Source organism: Schistocerca nitens, chromosome 6, assembly GCF_023898315.1.
Source record: "Schistocerca nitens isolate TAMUIC-IGC-003100 chromosome 6, iqSchNite1.1, whole genome shotgun sequence".
Lineage (NCBI taxonomy): Eukaryota > Metazoa > Arthropoda > Insecta > Orthoptera > Acrididae > Schistocerca > Schistocerca nitens.
Genome location: NC_064619.1, coordinates 76,027,927 through 76,045,227, shown reverse-complemented (window position 1 = coordinate 76,045,227; position 17,301 = coordinate 76,027,927).

Here is a 17,301-nt window from a genome sequence, read left to right as displayed (position 1 = left end):
ACGGCGGCGGTGCACAAATGCTGCGCAGCTAGCGCCATTCGACGGCCAACACCGCGGTTCCTGGTGTGTCCGCTGTGCCGTGCGTGTGATCATTGCTTGTACAGCCCTCTCGCAGTGTCCGGAGCAAGTATGGTGGGTCTGACACACCGGTGTCAATGTGTTCTTTTTTCCATTTCCAGGAGTGTATATATCAAGATGTTGTCTGTTCTTTGGGACATGTAAGCAGGAGATCCTGGGTTCGAGTCCCGGTCGTGGCACACATTTTCAACTGTCCCTGAATGCAGCTAAGGGTATTCATTTCAATGCAGTTTCATTCTAACGAGCTGCGTGGTCACCAATGGTACCTGTTCGTTCGGACATGCATACAAACTCATCTCATAGGTAACGCCGGAAGTAGTGCAGTAAATTATCAAAATATGTGTGAGGGGCTTATAGTTTTGTGATTACCAGGGCTCAATATTTTTGTGATTATAATTATTTTCTTGGAATTAGATAAAAAATGACGAAGACTAGGGTATGATTGTGAATTCTAGAGTGCATAAATTATTTCAGAGTCATTGAAATATATTCCTGATTTATTACGTATATTCGATGGAATACTTCCCGTATTCCAGCATAATTTAACTTAAATTTGACATCAGATTCCTGTTCAGTTAACATTACTCAGTATACAGCAAGGAAACAGTTGTGTCTGTCAAGTGCAATCCGAATTATCGAGTTTATAGGTCAAAACGACATCAAAATAATTCACGATACGTACAGAGAGAAATCTTGCAACAACTTATCTATAGTGCTCATGTGGGTTACAATTAATTTGGATGGGCCCAAAGAACAATATGATGAACTCGGATAGTGGACTTTGGTATGGACTGTGAACTCATCACTACCACGTACAGGGGTACAAAAAATGTACAAATCATCGAGCTGCAGAAACTTTCAGTATACGTACGGAATCATATTAGCTGTATGTAGCACTTCGTGGTACTCTGGCCAGAACTACAGAACCATATGCAAAGACAATGAGACACTTGACCGACGCGCACCAAAATCTTTCAGTCACGTGAGAGTTTTCTGATTTCCGAAATATTCAACGTATATGAATCTACTTGGTATCATTGAGTACAGAGGGAGTGTCATACTCAGCAACTTGGGTAAAACGAGCCAGCACACGATTCAACAACGTGTAGTGGCTCAAGGTCTAGTTCTTCCACTGCCTGAAGGCGTAATCCTTCTAATCACATAGTACCATTATATTTTACAAATTATTCAGTTTAAATATGCCAAAGGGCTATCGCCGAGCTCAGAGAGAAAACGTATAAGTAATTATCTCGTTTAACATTAACTAGCTCGGATTATAAGTGGCGAGTGACGGGCTATAACGAACACGTAAAATTTCTATAATTCATAAAATGTTCAACTTAGAGGAGCCTATGTAACGTCACTGAACTCAGAAAGAAAAGATATTGATAATTAATTTTGTTAAAATGAAGTGGTTTAGATTTCAAGATCATTTCGTGGCTGAGGGCAAAAAGCTGTCATTCACATAAAACTCTGTAACTCCTAAAACATCCGACTTATTCAGGGCTACTGACTTCATTGAGATCACGGATCGAAGACCTTTGCAATTATTATACCAAAAAGGAGTTAGGTTGGGGTTCATGAACACGTAGAGACTTAGGGCTACATCTACCATTTGCGCAAAGAAATCCCATCAGAATATAGTTCAAGTAAGCGAACAAAAATGCAACTCACGAAGCTGAGATAGATGCAATCACTTTGAAAACAGAATTTCCTTTCACTGTATCTAACTTAACATCGAAATGTCACGGTCGTTTCGAAAACAATGCCAAGTTCGTGATTCTCACTTATTCACAATTTACATACAAAATTTATTAAATAATTATAATTCACCCACGATGAATAACAGAAATGAATTAGCAGAAATATGATCCTAAACTTAACTTATATGCTTTGTTAAACAACTTACAGCAGAGCAAGCCAAATGCTTGCGGCTCTTTTTTCGATCCCAAGAGAACAGTTAGCCAGCCGTTTTGTGTCAAATCGTGCGTAAACTAGGCGGTTGAAGGGAGAAGAAAGAAGCACTGGCTACCAACACCTGCGTGTGATTCACGAGTGGAGCGACCACTTCGTGCTACAAAGCCACGTCTTCGTACCCACGCCGAGTCAGTCAAGAGGTAACGTTGGCATCACAAGTCTACTGCACTTTGGTACTCTTTGACTTTGGTGAAGCAGTCTTCAAACATACTCGTAACGCAGTTGCACAGGACAGCACTGGAACAAGGATATAAATGTAAACATGTGCATTCTCCTTTACCATAAGCTTGGTGATTAATCTGTAAAGAAAATGGTGTAGATATCTGCTGCCATCAAGTTGTGGCACACACTGCAGACAAAATCAGTGAAAGTGGGACATAATGTCTGCGGTCAGCAAGTATTGTTTGTTGATGCTATCGATACACGTGATGATGGCCAGGAAGCTCACACTGAAACGAACTAACGCAGACTCCGCGACAGAACTGATTCAAGAGGCATTCATCTAACATCTGCCAAGCGCATCTTTTAACGAATCGTAAAGTGATTACAGTGTTGACGTTTTTTCTACACCTTTCTCGTTATTTCGTAGAGATTCTTCTCTTTTCTGGCAATTATGCTGCTAGTAAATGGAAAATTTGATGGCGATATTCGGTATCAAATGCGCCTAGAAATGGTGGTAAGTCTAATAGTGCAATACGGCTTGTATACATCTTAGTTTACAATGCTCAGTCTAAAGCTGACCTGTCGATATAGTTGATAATGGCCTGACAATATATGATTACATTTTTAACATATTTCTTCGTTATTGACGTAATATTCACTGCATTTGTTTACAATCGTAATATTGATATACTATCCAAGAAATTCAGGTTATCTCGGAATACCAAAATGGTGCAAGAATAATTAATACAGCAAAATATTCGTCACTTACGAGTATTACCACTTGTCAAAATGTGATTTGGAAGCCTTTAACTTCTCTGTGGAGTACACATTTGCATGACTATAGGGAAATAACTGTAACACCGTAAAGTGAAATTGTACCGGAATACCTTATGAAAAGCTTCTTAGGAACTCACTGACTTGAAACTAAACATTTTTTGCTGCTAAACCATAATGGGTAAAGTATCCATTGTGTTGAAAGAGTATCATCTCATGTACTTCTACAAACACAAATTATAAGAATGACCATATAAGTGTTTATAATTGTAATGATGACGGTATAAGTGTTTATTGAGGAATGATTGTTACGTCTCCTTTCTGTGTTATTAATGAATTATAGGCAGATCACTTGCAATACCAACTAGTCCAAATCTCTACTTCTGTTTACTGATGACTTGACAGGAAGTACGGAAATTTATTCGACAAATGTTGAATCTTCCTTAAATAAATGTTTCTGTAATTTACTAACGTGGTCACATTGGCTAACATTATCTTCTCCACAGCATAATTGCCTTGTTACACAGCCCACAGAGAGCACTACGGACCAGTGATTATCAAACACTTTTCGTCGCCCCCCCTTCTGAGCCATAGATTGTTTAGCCCACACCCCTATTTTCCTTTCTTCCTCAACACTTCCCCACTTCTGTCTAATTATTACAGACATCAATTAAACAATAAAAATAATAATAATTCGATAATATTAACAATTCAGCACATTAGAGAGCTACAATTTTTGTGAAGTATGGTATATTCGTATTGTGAAAGTTAAAATTACAGCTTGCGTGTGCAGTTATATTAAAAAAAATTAGTTCACAAATCAGTTCAATCAAGTATAACTGGTTCATGCTTTATTGCTTTTAAATCGTTCAGAATCTTTAAATATCTGCAAAATCATGACGTACAAATGGCGACAGAACAATAGTCGACACTTAAATGCCAAATTAAAACCTGTTCTATCCAAACTGATCATTCAAAATGGATGTAAACTAGAGTAAAAATGAACACGGGACAAAATTCGGAAATGTTCACATATTTCCTCTTTTGGTGTGATGCGCATGCTCGAATTTGTGAAGAAAGCAGATCCAGTCTCGACTGGATCTTTGAAATAGCAAGCCCGCAGATTCCCTTCCAGCTGCAGTCGATCGAAGATTCGTCGTCATTACTGCCACTGCGGAAGTGTTGGCACTCACAAGTAAGTTGATACGAAGTATAATAACGCATCCAATGCACTTCTTGCTAAGTTGGTATATTCATTTCGAGTTTGTACCCAAAAAAGTTTCAAGAGACTTCGAGTTAAATCTATTTAGAAATTTCGAAGTGTCCTGTCACATGCTCTATTAGCTCCTCCTGTTCTACTGTTAACAAGTGGTCTGTTACGATAGTATCGAAAGGATTGTGGATCCAGTTATGTCCAGATGAAAATTCTGGAAATTTATTCTCGAATCGTTGACGAAGCTTTTCGTGATGTTCAACGCCAGATCTACTAATTTTACCTACATCTAAGTCATTGTCCTTCACGAAATCATTGAGACAAGAAAACATGTATCATTTACCCTTCTGCTACTGCGTTTACTCTCGAACGCAAGTACTTTATTAGTTAGAAAGATGATATTACAATTTCGGCCATAAAGTGATTCATTAAGATTACTCAGTTTTTCATCCAGGAAAAGAGCCGCGTAACTGCAGGACTCATGTTCAGTAGGAAAAGACGAAGTTCATCCTTCAGCATCACAATACGACGTAAAATTTACCACGACACAGCCAAGGTAACTCGCTGCCGAACAGAGGCGAATCATGAGTAGATCCATCTCATCGCAAAAAATGGTAAACATCCCACTGTTTAAAGCTCGTGCTTCCAGAAAATTGCATCGTTCAGCACTTTATTGACTTCCGGTTCCACCACCACATGTGTATCATGCAGTGTTTGAATTTCACAGGAGAAACAGCACACATTGTTCTCATGAACCTATTTTTTGTTCCAGCATATGCTGCCGACCCCATCGGTACACATACCAACACAATTTGCCAATGACAGATTATTGTCAACAATAAAGGAATTCACAACAAAGAAAATATATTCATCTGTAGTCGTCTCTTCCAGTCATTTACAAAATAGACAGCCCTCATGCATTTCATTATCATAACAGCAGTGTAGAAAAACTTGAAGCTTGAAGAGATTTCCAATCGTCAGTACTTTCATTCAGTTTTAGAACACAATCAAGAAGATATGCTAGGAATTTATTTTCCGTCGTATGGGGGTGGTATGGACTTTAAACTCTCACCAAACCGCCCTCTGTGCGTGATTTCGCACATTTTGATGGCTGCTGGAAGAATTAATTTCACATTAGTAATATGTGATCGTTTGGACTTTGCAGTTAACCATGAGCAGTTAACTTGGAACTTCCTTAGAAACTGTTATGTTTTTGAGGTATCTGACAGTTCCTCTTAGTATTTGCTCATGACGCTTAGAAAATTCGATGGGTTTGCTTACATGGTCTGAATGTTTTGTCTGCAGATGTTTAGTATTATAGGCCTCAGGCTGTTGTTGGCTAAAATCTCCAAACAAAGAACACATTGCAGTCGTTCCTCATTATTCAAAAGAATGATGATAAAGCATAATCTCAGTTAGCATGACGTTTACTGTCTTCGTTTTTGCGCTTATAATTAACGGTGTTGATCGAAACAGAGGAAGGTGCAAAAGAAGAATGTATAGTTATTAAATTAGAATATATTTCCTTATTAGTACTGCATTCTTTCGAAGGAGAAGAGAGTCTAGGTAAATAATTTCCATGGGAATTCTCATTACCACGGGAATGGCGGCACTTGTATCACTTTCTCCTAAATCAGGCTAATTACTTCCACTGAACACGGATTAGAACTCAACTTCTAGAAGCTTGGCAGAAATCGAGTGGACAGCCAAAACTGGCTGTAATTAACTATCTATTACTGTAGTCAGTCCTGCAAGGAATTGCCGGTCACATTCTCAAAAGCCTTATTGTCAGTAGCGTTTGTTAAATATTTGGTGGGTAGCTAACGCTGCTGGTGATTAGTGACGGGGCTATGTGATGGAATATCACTCGCGAGTTTTCACAGCATTCTTGCTGACAGGATTTACTGGACAGTTCTTGTTACAGAAGACAGAAAATTAGCAATGGAGGGGCTTCCTTGCTTAATGAAAATGAGAATCTGACACTAACAGTATTTGTTAACCAGAATTCTTCTTTTTCTTAAGTGATATGAAATATAAGTATTTAAATAAAATCAGCGCTCCCCTATGTAACTCTCTGCACCCTCACGTTGAGGGTGGCCGCGCCAGAGGGTGCTAACAAGTATTAAATGTTGCCAGACATTCTACAGACGGTATTTAAATTCGTGAAGAACATGCGATACCGTCTCCTGACTTACAAGGTGTGGTCAAAAAGTAATAGAAATTTTTCTTTTTCTTACAGAAACTTTATTTATTCTTCAGAATCAATCCTGCCCCCTTCAAAGCGGGCCCCCTCAGAGATAACATACTTGTGCCAACGCTTTTTCCGACCTTGGAAGCATTTCTGGAACTCACTTTTCCTTATGGTGTTCAGCTTTTTCAGCGATCCTGTCGTTACTTTAGCAATGGTGGCAAAACGCTGTCCTTTCGTGGTTCTCTTCAGCCTCGGGAACAGAAAGAAGTCGCAGTGCGCCATGTCCAGCCAATACGGTGTCTGAGTCAACATAATGGTTTTGTTTTTGCCAAAAAATCACGAACAAGTATTGACGTTTGACAAGGAACCTCTTGCGTAAGAGCACGCAAACGGGCAATGATGTTTACGGCATTCGACGCGCCACATTTTGCCCACCATGCAACCACATACTGGGTGCTAAGGGCACAGGTGGCGGGAACGCTGGTATCCAATTGTCAACACAGCAGATGGCTACGGTGCGGAGTTGAACTGCTTAGTCGACGAGTAACTCACAACAGTGGCAACGATAAAAAAAAGCAAACATTGCATTCTATCTGCAACAACAGTTGTCAAAGTTGAAATTTCGCCAGAGAGAAGCCGAAGGAACTCCGTAGTTTGAGAAATAAGTTGCAGATGATATATTAGCGTTTCTGCAAGATGAGTCAGTGGAATGAGTAGTGTCGTATTCGCTTGACAGTTAGGACAATGCACGTGAGGAGTACAATGATGACAATACGTGCTTAACAAGTAGCTTGGGTAACCCAGCTGCTAGAGCACTACCCCGCGAAAGGCAAAGGTCCCGAGTTCGAGACCCCGACCGGCACATAGTTTTGATCTGCCAGGAAGTTTAATATCAGCACGCACTCCGCTGCAGAGTGAAAATTTCATTCAGCTTCAGCTGGAATGAAAGCTTCCTGGAATTTTTTGTCCAGACCATTCACAAGCTTCCCAAATTCGAACACCTTGTCATGTTCATCTACGTTTTCAGTGTCGCAAAAATGTATTCAACTGAGGAACAAATCAAACATATTTCGGGACATAATAGAAGACACCTGGTTTTTGTAAAGCGGGTTCCGGCACAAATAATACTCCACTCTTGGCTTATAATCAAGCCCCATCCGCAACACAAGCCCCATAAATTTCCTTAAATCATCAACGCTGATACCACTCCGTAAATTCAGTCTGGATGATGGCGGTAATGTTTCTGTAGCTATTCCACCAACACAGCAAAAAAATGGTTCAAATGGCTCTGAGCACTATGGGACTCAACTGCTGAGGTCATTAGTCCCCTAGAACTTAGAACTAGTTAAACCTAACTAACCTAAGGACATCACAAACATCCATGCCCGAGGCAGAATTCGAACCTGCGACCGTAGCGGTCTTGCGGTTCCAGACTGCAGCGCCTTTAACCGCACGGCCACTTCGGCCGGCACCAACACAGCATATTGTTTTGTTGCATCCACTATGAAATTGCACATTTCTTCATCAAGGGAAAAATTGAAACGTCAATGGGAGGAATAGTTGAAGGTAGACTGTCCAAAAGTGCATTGCTTACTCCACAGTTACCAGAAAAAACTAAACTGTTTAGGTTTCACTATACATCAGACCACTTTATTCGTGAGGTACAGAGCGCATCAGCACAAGAGATCTCTTCAGGTAACAGGTCACTTTCACTGTCTCCGTCAGTGGCAGATGAGGCTTTGTTTGCCCCATTTGTAGACGTATTGTTCATATCTTGCAGGAGCACCTTTTGTTTCTTCAAAAGAATTACTTCATCTTCACTACTACTTTCGTTCAAGAAACAAGCACGATAATCTGGGATTCATCAGATAAACTCGATTGCTCCAACCATTTTTGGATTCTCTCCTCTTGTGAATCCATTTTCACCGAGCAACCACAAAATCTTACTGAAAACAAGCACTACACAACGCCACATGCAAAAGCACTTTCTGTCGCTACATCGTAAACAGTTAACAAATGGCGGTCATCCATTTCTGCCACTACAAAACGAACATCACAGTACTTTGTCCACTCGCCAGTATAATGTGACGTCTATTTGATTTCTACGCAGGAGCGATCGTGTATGCACCACAGGCGAATACTCGCGAACCCTCGCGTGATCGGATACGATGCACGTGGCGGAAACGGAAAAACCGATGTGCATCAAATGTGGGGCATATGAAATCAACACTGGAAATTAGAAGTACCAAGAGAGTTGTATCTACATCAACTAACATCAATGCCTTAACGCATTGGCAAACAATTATGCGACTGTTAATCTTGACGCTAAATTCGCTGGAAAGTTATTTATTGTGGTGCGGGAAGTTGGAGGTACTCTGCCCCCTACAATTAATTGTCGTGTGCGTGATCATGCAAGGGCAGTAGGGAATAGTTACATCACAACAGGCAAAAGTGGGAAAGTGGGCGTATGAGAGCTACAACCATGCTATGATCGCTGTTTTTGGGCAGTAGCTGCTCAAAATAACTTACATTTGCTTGATTACTGGTCCACGTATAAAAATCGTACTCTGTTAGTGCAAAGTATCCATTCTGAAAAGTGTGTGACATTGCAGTTCACACCACCTGGAACCATCGGACAAATTCAGCCTCTGCATGTTTGTGTTTTCAATGCCTATAAAACGTATTACCGCACTATTTGCAGTTATGCCCTAAAGAACAGCCTGTTTCACGATAGTTCCACGAAAGATTGTTTCGCACTCGGTTGCGTGCCATCATATTCCATCAGTTTGCATCACCCCGTAACACCAATATGATACTATATGTATTCTTTATTAGTGGATACCTAGCTGAAAGTCCTGCAAGGTTCGTAATGCCCAAGGTGTTGGTCTTCGATCTTGATGGTTCAAACCTCTGTGATTACTGTGACGCACCATCTTTCATTCGGTGTTCATGGTGCAAGTTAATGGTCAGTTTTGCGCTGTTGTTGAATGTCGACGATCTCATTTTGTGAAGAGTAATACACACATCCTAAAGGAGGTTGATCTCTGCACCTCCCAGACACTCATTCTCTGTCGCCCAACTGATGCACATGGTGACTCAATGACACCTAATGTTTCTCTTGTCATAATTATTACCACTACAATTACAAATGATCCTTGCTAAAGACTGAAATTGCGACCTCGTACTACATGATTCCTTGTCAGTGTCAGAATTATCGTGATGTAATTTTTGTGAGTGGTTTTGGTACTATTCTGGCCCATTTCTTCGGATTGCTTCACGCAAAAGCGCATAACTTCCTGGTACTATTCCTTATTGATCTAATGACCATAAAGCTGGAACTCGTGGTGCACTATCCCACTGTAACTGATGAAAACAACGAGAAGAATCTTCTCATGTGATCGAATTTGTGGAATTTTTTTGGTCTTTGCTATTGAGGTTTTTTCCAGTGGGACAATTGAGCATTGTTTCCGACGTCATACCCGCTTCGTCACCCTTTATTAACTTATTTAGAGGTTCTGGATCGCAGTTCCTGAGCGCGACATAGTTTTTGGTCGAAATCCAAGAATTTCGGAACAGTCGTTGCTGCTACACGCTTTACTCCCAAAACATCCGAAGAAATTGCTTGCCATGAGCCAAAGGATACGCCGACATCGTCACCAGCAACCTCTCAGAAGGTGATTCGGTGATTTTCCAGACCCATTTACTTTACTTCCTCCACACAGTCACCAGTAAATGATATGCTATGGCGTCAGGGCCGTTGTCGCCTTTAACGTTTTCTTGGCCGTCTTTCAAACGTTTACACCCCTCGTAAGCTCTTGTGTTACTCATAGTAGATTCGCCAAAAGTCACAGACAACATTTCTAATGCGGTGCTGCACTTTATTCCATTTTTAAAGCAGAATGTAATGCAGATTCTTTGATCCACCTTTTTCGGCAGCAATAATTCGCTGAGCACTCCAAAACAAGTATAACCTTTTCTACTGTCAACAATAAACTAAATATCAAAACAGGTGAAAATTCAACGGACGGAAATCAGGAGCTCGTGTACTAAAATGATGAGAAAATTAAAATCGGTTGTATGCTTATCAGTAACACTAACTTCCCACATAGACAGGTCCACAAACTAACAAGGGTATCCCCAGATGAGGAAATAGTCAACGAAATAGAACACACAGCAATTAACGCAGGAGTCAGGAATGAAAGAAATGTAAGAAATTCCCGTGGGACTGAGTGTGGTACCGGCTAATTCCTGGTTAAAAGTCAACTCAGAGTTACTCTGAAACGAAACAAAAGAAGTAAACAAAAGAAAGTGACACGTTTTGTAATAGAAAAAAGTAGCACAGGAAGAAACCTGAAATGAACTTCAAGTTGAGATCAGGAATCGTTTCACAGTGCTGCCGAAAACAGAGGACAGAGATGTAAATCAGCAGAACGGCTTAAAAAGGACAGAAGCCCAAGAGAGGATGGCATCTACGCTGAAATAATTCAGGAACGGGGTTAATACCTTGTCGCAAGGATTCACAAATTAATAGAGACAATTTGGAACACTGAAAACATTCCATAAGACTGGAGGAATGCACCAATCTGTCCGATCCACAAGACGAATGACCGAATGGCATGTGAAAACTGACTGCTACGGTCGCAGGTTCGAATCTTGCCTCGGGCATGGATGTGTGTGATTTCATTAAGTTAGTTAGGTTTAAGTAGTTCTAAGTTCTAGGGGACTGATGACCACAGATGTTAAGTCCCATAGTGCTCAGAGCCATTTGAACCATTTGTGAAAACTATCGTGGTATCCCTCTACTCAATATCTGTTATAAGATCTTTTAAAACTGTCTTCTAGATCGAATCCACCCGTTGGCGGAAACCATTATTGGAGAATATAAAGGAGGATTTCGTCGCGGGAGATCTACTATTGACCAAATCTTTGTCCTACGCCATATCGTAGAAAAAAGGTGGGAGTTTGGCCGAGAACTACAGATGCTGTTAATCGACTTCAGAAAAGCATATGATTCATCGAGAAAGTATGCTGACGTGTCTGGAAGAGTTCGGTTTTGCCAAGAAACTAGTAAGCCTCATGAAGGCTTACCTGATTGGTACTACAGCTATGGTTATAATTGGAAATAAGGTGACTGAAGCATTCAAAATAAAAACTGGGCTACGGCAGGGCGATGGACTACCACCTGTTCTTTTCAATCTCGCATTGGATAAGGTAATCCGAGAGATGTCATCTAATGAACTCCGAGGAATCCAGACCGGGGATGTGAACATCCAGACCCTCGGATACGCTGATGATACAGTGCTACTACTTGGGTCGCAAGAAGTATTAGTGGCAATGGCTGACATTCTGGAAACAACAGCGAAGAAAATTGGACTTCAAATCAATCGTGACAGGCCGGAATACATGGTTCTACACAGCAGAGATAATGAAATTCAAGAACCAGTTCCACCCTTACAAAAACTGAAGGTTCTTATCGTCAAATCAGGGAGTTCAAATATCTGGGTGCAGTATTCAGAGAGGAACCATCCAGTAAGATGGAAATGCAGGCAAGACTAGAGGCAGGTAAACGCCGTTACCATGGCTTTAAAGCTCTCCTAAAAACTAGAAGTTTGTCAAGACATTTCGAAATAAACATCTACAAAGCACTCCTGCAGCCAGTAGTACTATGTGGATGTGCCACCTGGAGTACAACCAAGCAATAGCTGAACAAACTGATGAAATTTGAAAGGAAAGTCCTTCGGAAGTTTTTTGGACCAGTTTACGATAATGAGAGTGAAAACTGGAGGTTTCGTCACAGTACAGAACTGTATGATATTTACAAAGAGCCGAACATCGTGGCTATAATGAAGAGACGACGACTCCAGCGACCAGGGAATTTGGCTCGAATGCAGGACAACCGATGGCCGAAAACTGTACTCAACAACAAGCCAACCAGCAGACGTGGGAAGACCTAGAACTCGATTCATGACTGTGTATCCAAAGACCTTGAGAGAATGGGACTGGTGGAAGGATGGCAGAAAGAAGATGAAGACAGGATGAAGTGCAGGCAATCTCTCAAAGCAGCGCACGGTCCATTGGTCTTGATCGCGTAAACAACAACCACAACATTTTATGAAGCCCACTAAATCCAAAAATTGCTGTTACTTTTTTTATCACACCTCATACAAGAATATTTACTTTTAGCTTCAAAAGACCGCCATATATTTTCAAAGTCGGTCAGTCTGTTGCTTCGTTAATAAGTTTGTTTCTTCCGGGACACTGAATCCGTGCAAATGGTGCTGGCAGAAAATTCTTTAAATAGCATTGATGACAGTGGACGAAGTATAATTATTTACGAGGGAAGGTGCCAGCTTCTCTTTACATATTTTCCTGACTGTTTTGATAAATTAATACTAGGTGACCCGTTTCCGATTTGTAAAAACTAATCTTCATCTATAAATAATCTGCAAATTAATATACACTCCTGGAAATTCAAATAAGAACACCGTGAATTCATTGTCCCAGGAAGGGGAAACTTTATTGACACATTCCTGGGGTCAGATACATCACATGATCACACTGACAGAACCACAGGCACATAGACACAGGCAACAGAGCATGAACAATGTCGGCACTAGTACAGTGTATATCTACCTTTCGCAGCAATGCAGGCTGCTATTCTCCCATGGAGACGATCGTAGAGATGCTGGATGTAGTCCTGTGGAACGGCTTGCCATGCCATTTCCACCTGGCGCCTCAGTTGGACCAGCGTTCGTGCTGGACCTGCAGACCGCGTGAGACGACGCTTCATCCAGTCCCAAACATGCTCAATGGGGGACAGATCCGGAGATCTTGCTGGCCAGGGTAGTTGACTTACACCTTCTAGAGCACGTTGGGTGGCACGGGATACATGCGGACGTGTATTGTCCTATTGGAACAGCAAGTTCCCTTGCCGGTCTAGGAATGGTAGAACGATGGGTTCGATAACGGTTTGGATGTACCGTGCACTATTCAGTGTCCCCTCGACGATCACCAGTGGTGTACGGCCAGTGTAGGAGATCGCTCCCCACACCATGATGCCGGCTGTTGGCCCTGTGTGCATCGGTCGTATGCAGTCCTGATTGTGGCGCTCACCTGCACGGCGCCAAACACGCATACGACCATCATTGGCACCAAGGCAGAAGCGACTCTCATCGCTGAAGACGACACGTCTCCATTCGTCCCTCCATTCACGCCTGTCGCGACACCACTGGAGGCGGGCTGCACGATGTTGGGGCGTGAGCGGAAGACGGCCTAACGGTGTGCGGGACCGTAGCCCAGCTTCATGGAGACGGCTGCGAGTGGTCCTCGCCGATACCCCAGGAGCAACAGTGTCCCTAATTTGCTGGGAAGTGGCGGTGCGGTCCCCTACGGCACTGCGTAGGATCCTACGGTCTTGGCGTGCATCCGTGCGTCGCTGCGGTCCGGTCCCAGGTCGACGGGCACGTGCACCTTCCGCCGACCACTGGCGACAACATCGATGTACTGTGGAGACCTCACGCCCCACGTGTTGAGCAATTCGGCGGTATGTCCACCCGGCCTCCCGCATGCCCACTATACGCCCTCGCTCAAAGTCCGTCAACTGCACATACGGTTCACGTCCACGCTGTCGCGGCATGCTACCAGTGTTAAAGACTGCGATGGAGCTCCGTATGCCACGGCAAACTGGCTGACACTGACGGCGGCGGTGCACAAATGCTGCGCAGCTAGCGCCATTCGACGGCCAACACCGCGGTTCCTGGTGTGTCCGCTGTGCCGTGCGTGTGATCATTGCTTGTACAGCCCTCTCGCAGTGTCCGGAGCAAGTATGGTGGGTCTGACACACCGTTGTCAATGTGTTCTTTTTTCCATTTCCAGGAGTGTAGTTTCGACAGGATATTTTACCAACAAAATACGAAAAATTTATGTCTGTATCAATTACTGCAAGTCTGATCAATGCAGTTGAACCTGAGTGAAATGTTCTCTGACCTTTCTTGGAAACCTGACGTATTTTCTATTGATTTTTGTTCGCATTTCGGTTAGTTCGGATTTCAGCCCGTCACAAGGCCAATAATTTGCAATATACGTTATTTAGTCTCCTTCACTGGTAAGTGCTATTAAGGAGCCAAAAGCAGTTAGCTTTCTTTACAAAAAAGAACCTCGTGATTTTATGTTCCTTTTTACTGGTATTATCAAAACACATCTAAAAGTCAATAATCTGGGAGCCCCTTCTCGATGTATACCTACAAAATAAAGTCTCGAGTAGATAACGTGATAGCGGAGTTGTACGTCACATCCTAAATAACAGAAAGTGTATTAATTTTGAGCCTCGCGTGGTGCACCGTAGGCAAGGACGTCTGACAAGAGCGGCAAACAGTACGTAAACGAAATAAGAACTCCACACTAAACACATATTAAATTTCAGAGCAAGTGAACATTACATCAAATGCAAAATACGTTATCGAAAAATACACAAATACATTGAAGCGCCAAAGAAACTCGTGTAGGCATGCGCATTCAAATACAGAGATATGTAAACAGGCAGAATACAGCGCTGTGTTCGGCAATGCCTATATAAGATAACAAGTCTCTGTCGCAGTTGTTACATCGGTTACTCCTGCTACAATGGCAGGTTACCAAGATTTGAGTTTGAACGTGGGGTTATTATCGTGGTGGGACGCAGCATCTCCGAGGTACCGATGAAGTGGGGATTTTCCCGTACGACCATTTCACGACTGTGCCGTGAATATCAGGAATCTGGTAAAACATCAAATCTCCGAGATCGCAGTGGCCGGAAAAAGATCCTGCAAGAACGGGACCAACGACGACTGAAGAGACTTTTACAACGTGACAGAACTGCAACCGTTCCGCAAATTGCTGCAGATTTCAATGCTGGGCCATCACCAAGGGTCAGTGTGCGAGCTATTCAGCGAAAAATGATCGATATGGGCTTTCGGAGCCGAAGACCCACTCGTGAACCAAAGACGACTGGACAACATAAGCTTTACGCCTCGCCTGGGGTCGTCAACATCGACATTGGACTGTTGATGACTGGAAACATGTTGCCTGGTCGGACAAGTCTCGTTTGAAATTGTATCGAGCGGATGGGCATGTACAGGTATGGAGACAACCTAATGAATCCACGGACCCCGCTTGTCAGCAGGGGACGGTTCAAGCTGGTGGAGACTATGTAATAGTATGGGGCGTGTGCATCTGGAGTGATATGGGACCCCTGATACGTCTAGATACGACTCTGACAGGTGACACGTACGCAAACATTCTTTCTCATCACTTGCATCCATTCTTGTCCACAAGAGAGTGGACCTCTTCTGAGGTTAAACACTTCTGCTGGGCACCAAACTCTCCAGACATGAACATTATGGAGCATATCTCGGATGCTTACAACGTGCTGTTCAGAAGAGTGTCAATTCCCTCCTGCACTACTTCATACATGGTCCATGCCACGTCGTGTTGCGGGGGCCCTACACCGTATTAGGCAGGTGTACCAATTTCTTTGGATCTTCAGTGTATATGGGATTTGAGTAATCTTACGTTTAGGGATTTCCAGCATACTGGGATGTTGAGGGGTGAATGACTTGTGGTGCTTTTTCAATACGACCTGCAGCCAAAGTTGGAAAATAGCTTCTTTTGTTACATGATGAAGCCTATTCTCAACTCATCCACTGAACCAGTAGGTTAAAATTACAAAGCGACTTACCCAGTCCTACATTCATTATTGTATTGTGTTCATGATGATTGTGGTATGCAATAAAGACTTCCCTAAACGTCGGATAGGGGCGCCAGATGCAGATATATTGCCTCAACTGTTCACTGTGGGTGGGGTGTCAGGTTCTGTTTGTATCCGGTTTCATGACCGCTTACATTGTACTCCTTTAGATAACGACCGGCATGGTTTTATGCTATGTGCATTCGCATTTATTCTGATTGAATGGTATTTATTTTGATAAGTTAGAAATTGCATTTTGTTACATGCATTGGTGACATGCATTGATTGTCTGGTGCTTTATGTAACAAATTGTAATTTTAGCCTTTTGTCCACATTTTGATTTGAGAATGGGTTGTAAATAAAAAATCTTTGCTAGTCATCATCATGCAATAAAGAAGACCTATTTTGCTACTCTTGCCTGTTTGTCATATTGAAATAATCTTACGTTTTAATTCGTACAAACGTGAATTCTGCTTTTCACTAGACTTGATCACCGTACCTAAGTTAGGAAACCCGTGCCTGTTTGACGAAAATTCTGTAGGAAAAACCAAATTATAGATAATTTAAAAAAGACAGTATGGCTAAGGAACATTTTTAATAAACTCAAGTACGTGAACCCTGTGTGTACAGTCGTCGAGCTCCGAATCTCTACTGGAAAGAAAGGTCATACTTTTACACCGAAATTCATTTTCCCTGTGTACTATGAGAAGAATAGCGTTTCCAGCCCGTTACTTCCAATGCTATCTGATAGGTTTTAACCTAAACCTTACGTGTCAGTAATACCAGTACTTAATTTCCGGGTGAAGTTTCAATCAGGAAGCCTTATATAGGGAGTCAGTCTTAGCGGTGCTTCTACAGTAACGCCGTACTAAGTAAGTCGCAGATGCCCTGAGCGGTATTATATATAATGGGCCAATAGCAGGGGTACTACCTAACAGCGAGTCCAAGGATCAAAGAGGCAATCCTCATTCAGCCCTGAGATCTGTTCCTTCATTTATCCCTTTTTTCACGTGTGACACTGATTTTTTAATGGGAAAAGTGTGAAGTACCATGGTGATTCGGAGCTGCTAGCGCGGAAGTCTCCTATAAATGGCGGGGTAAATTATTTTAAAGGTTGCAGCATGACCTCCGGCAAGTCCACCTCATACAGCAAAGGAGTGTCCAAATAATTTCTGGTGGAGG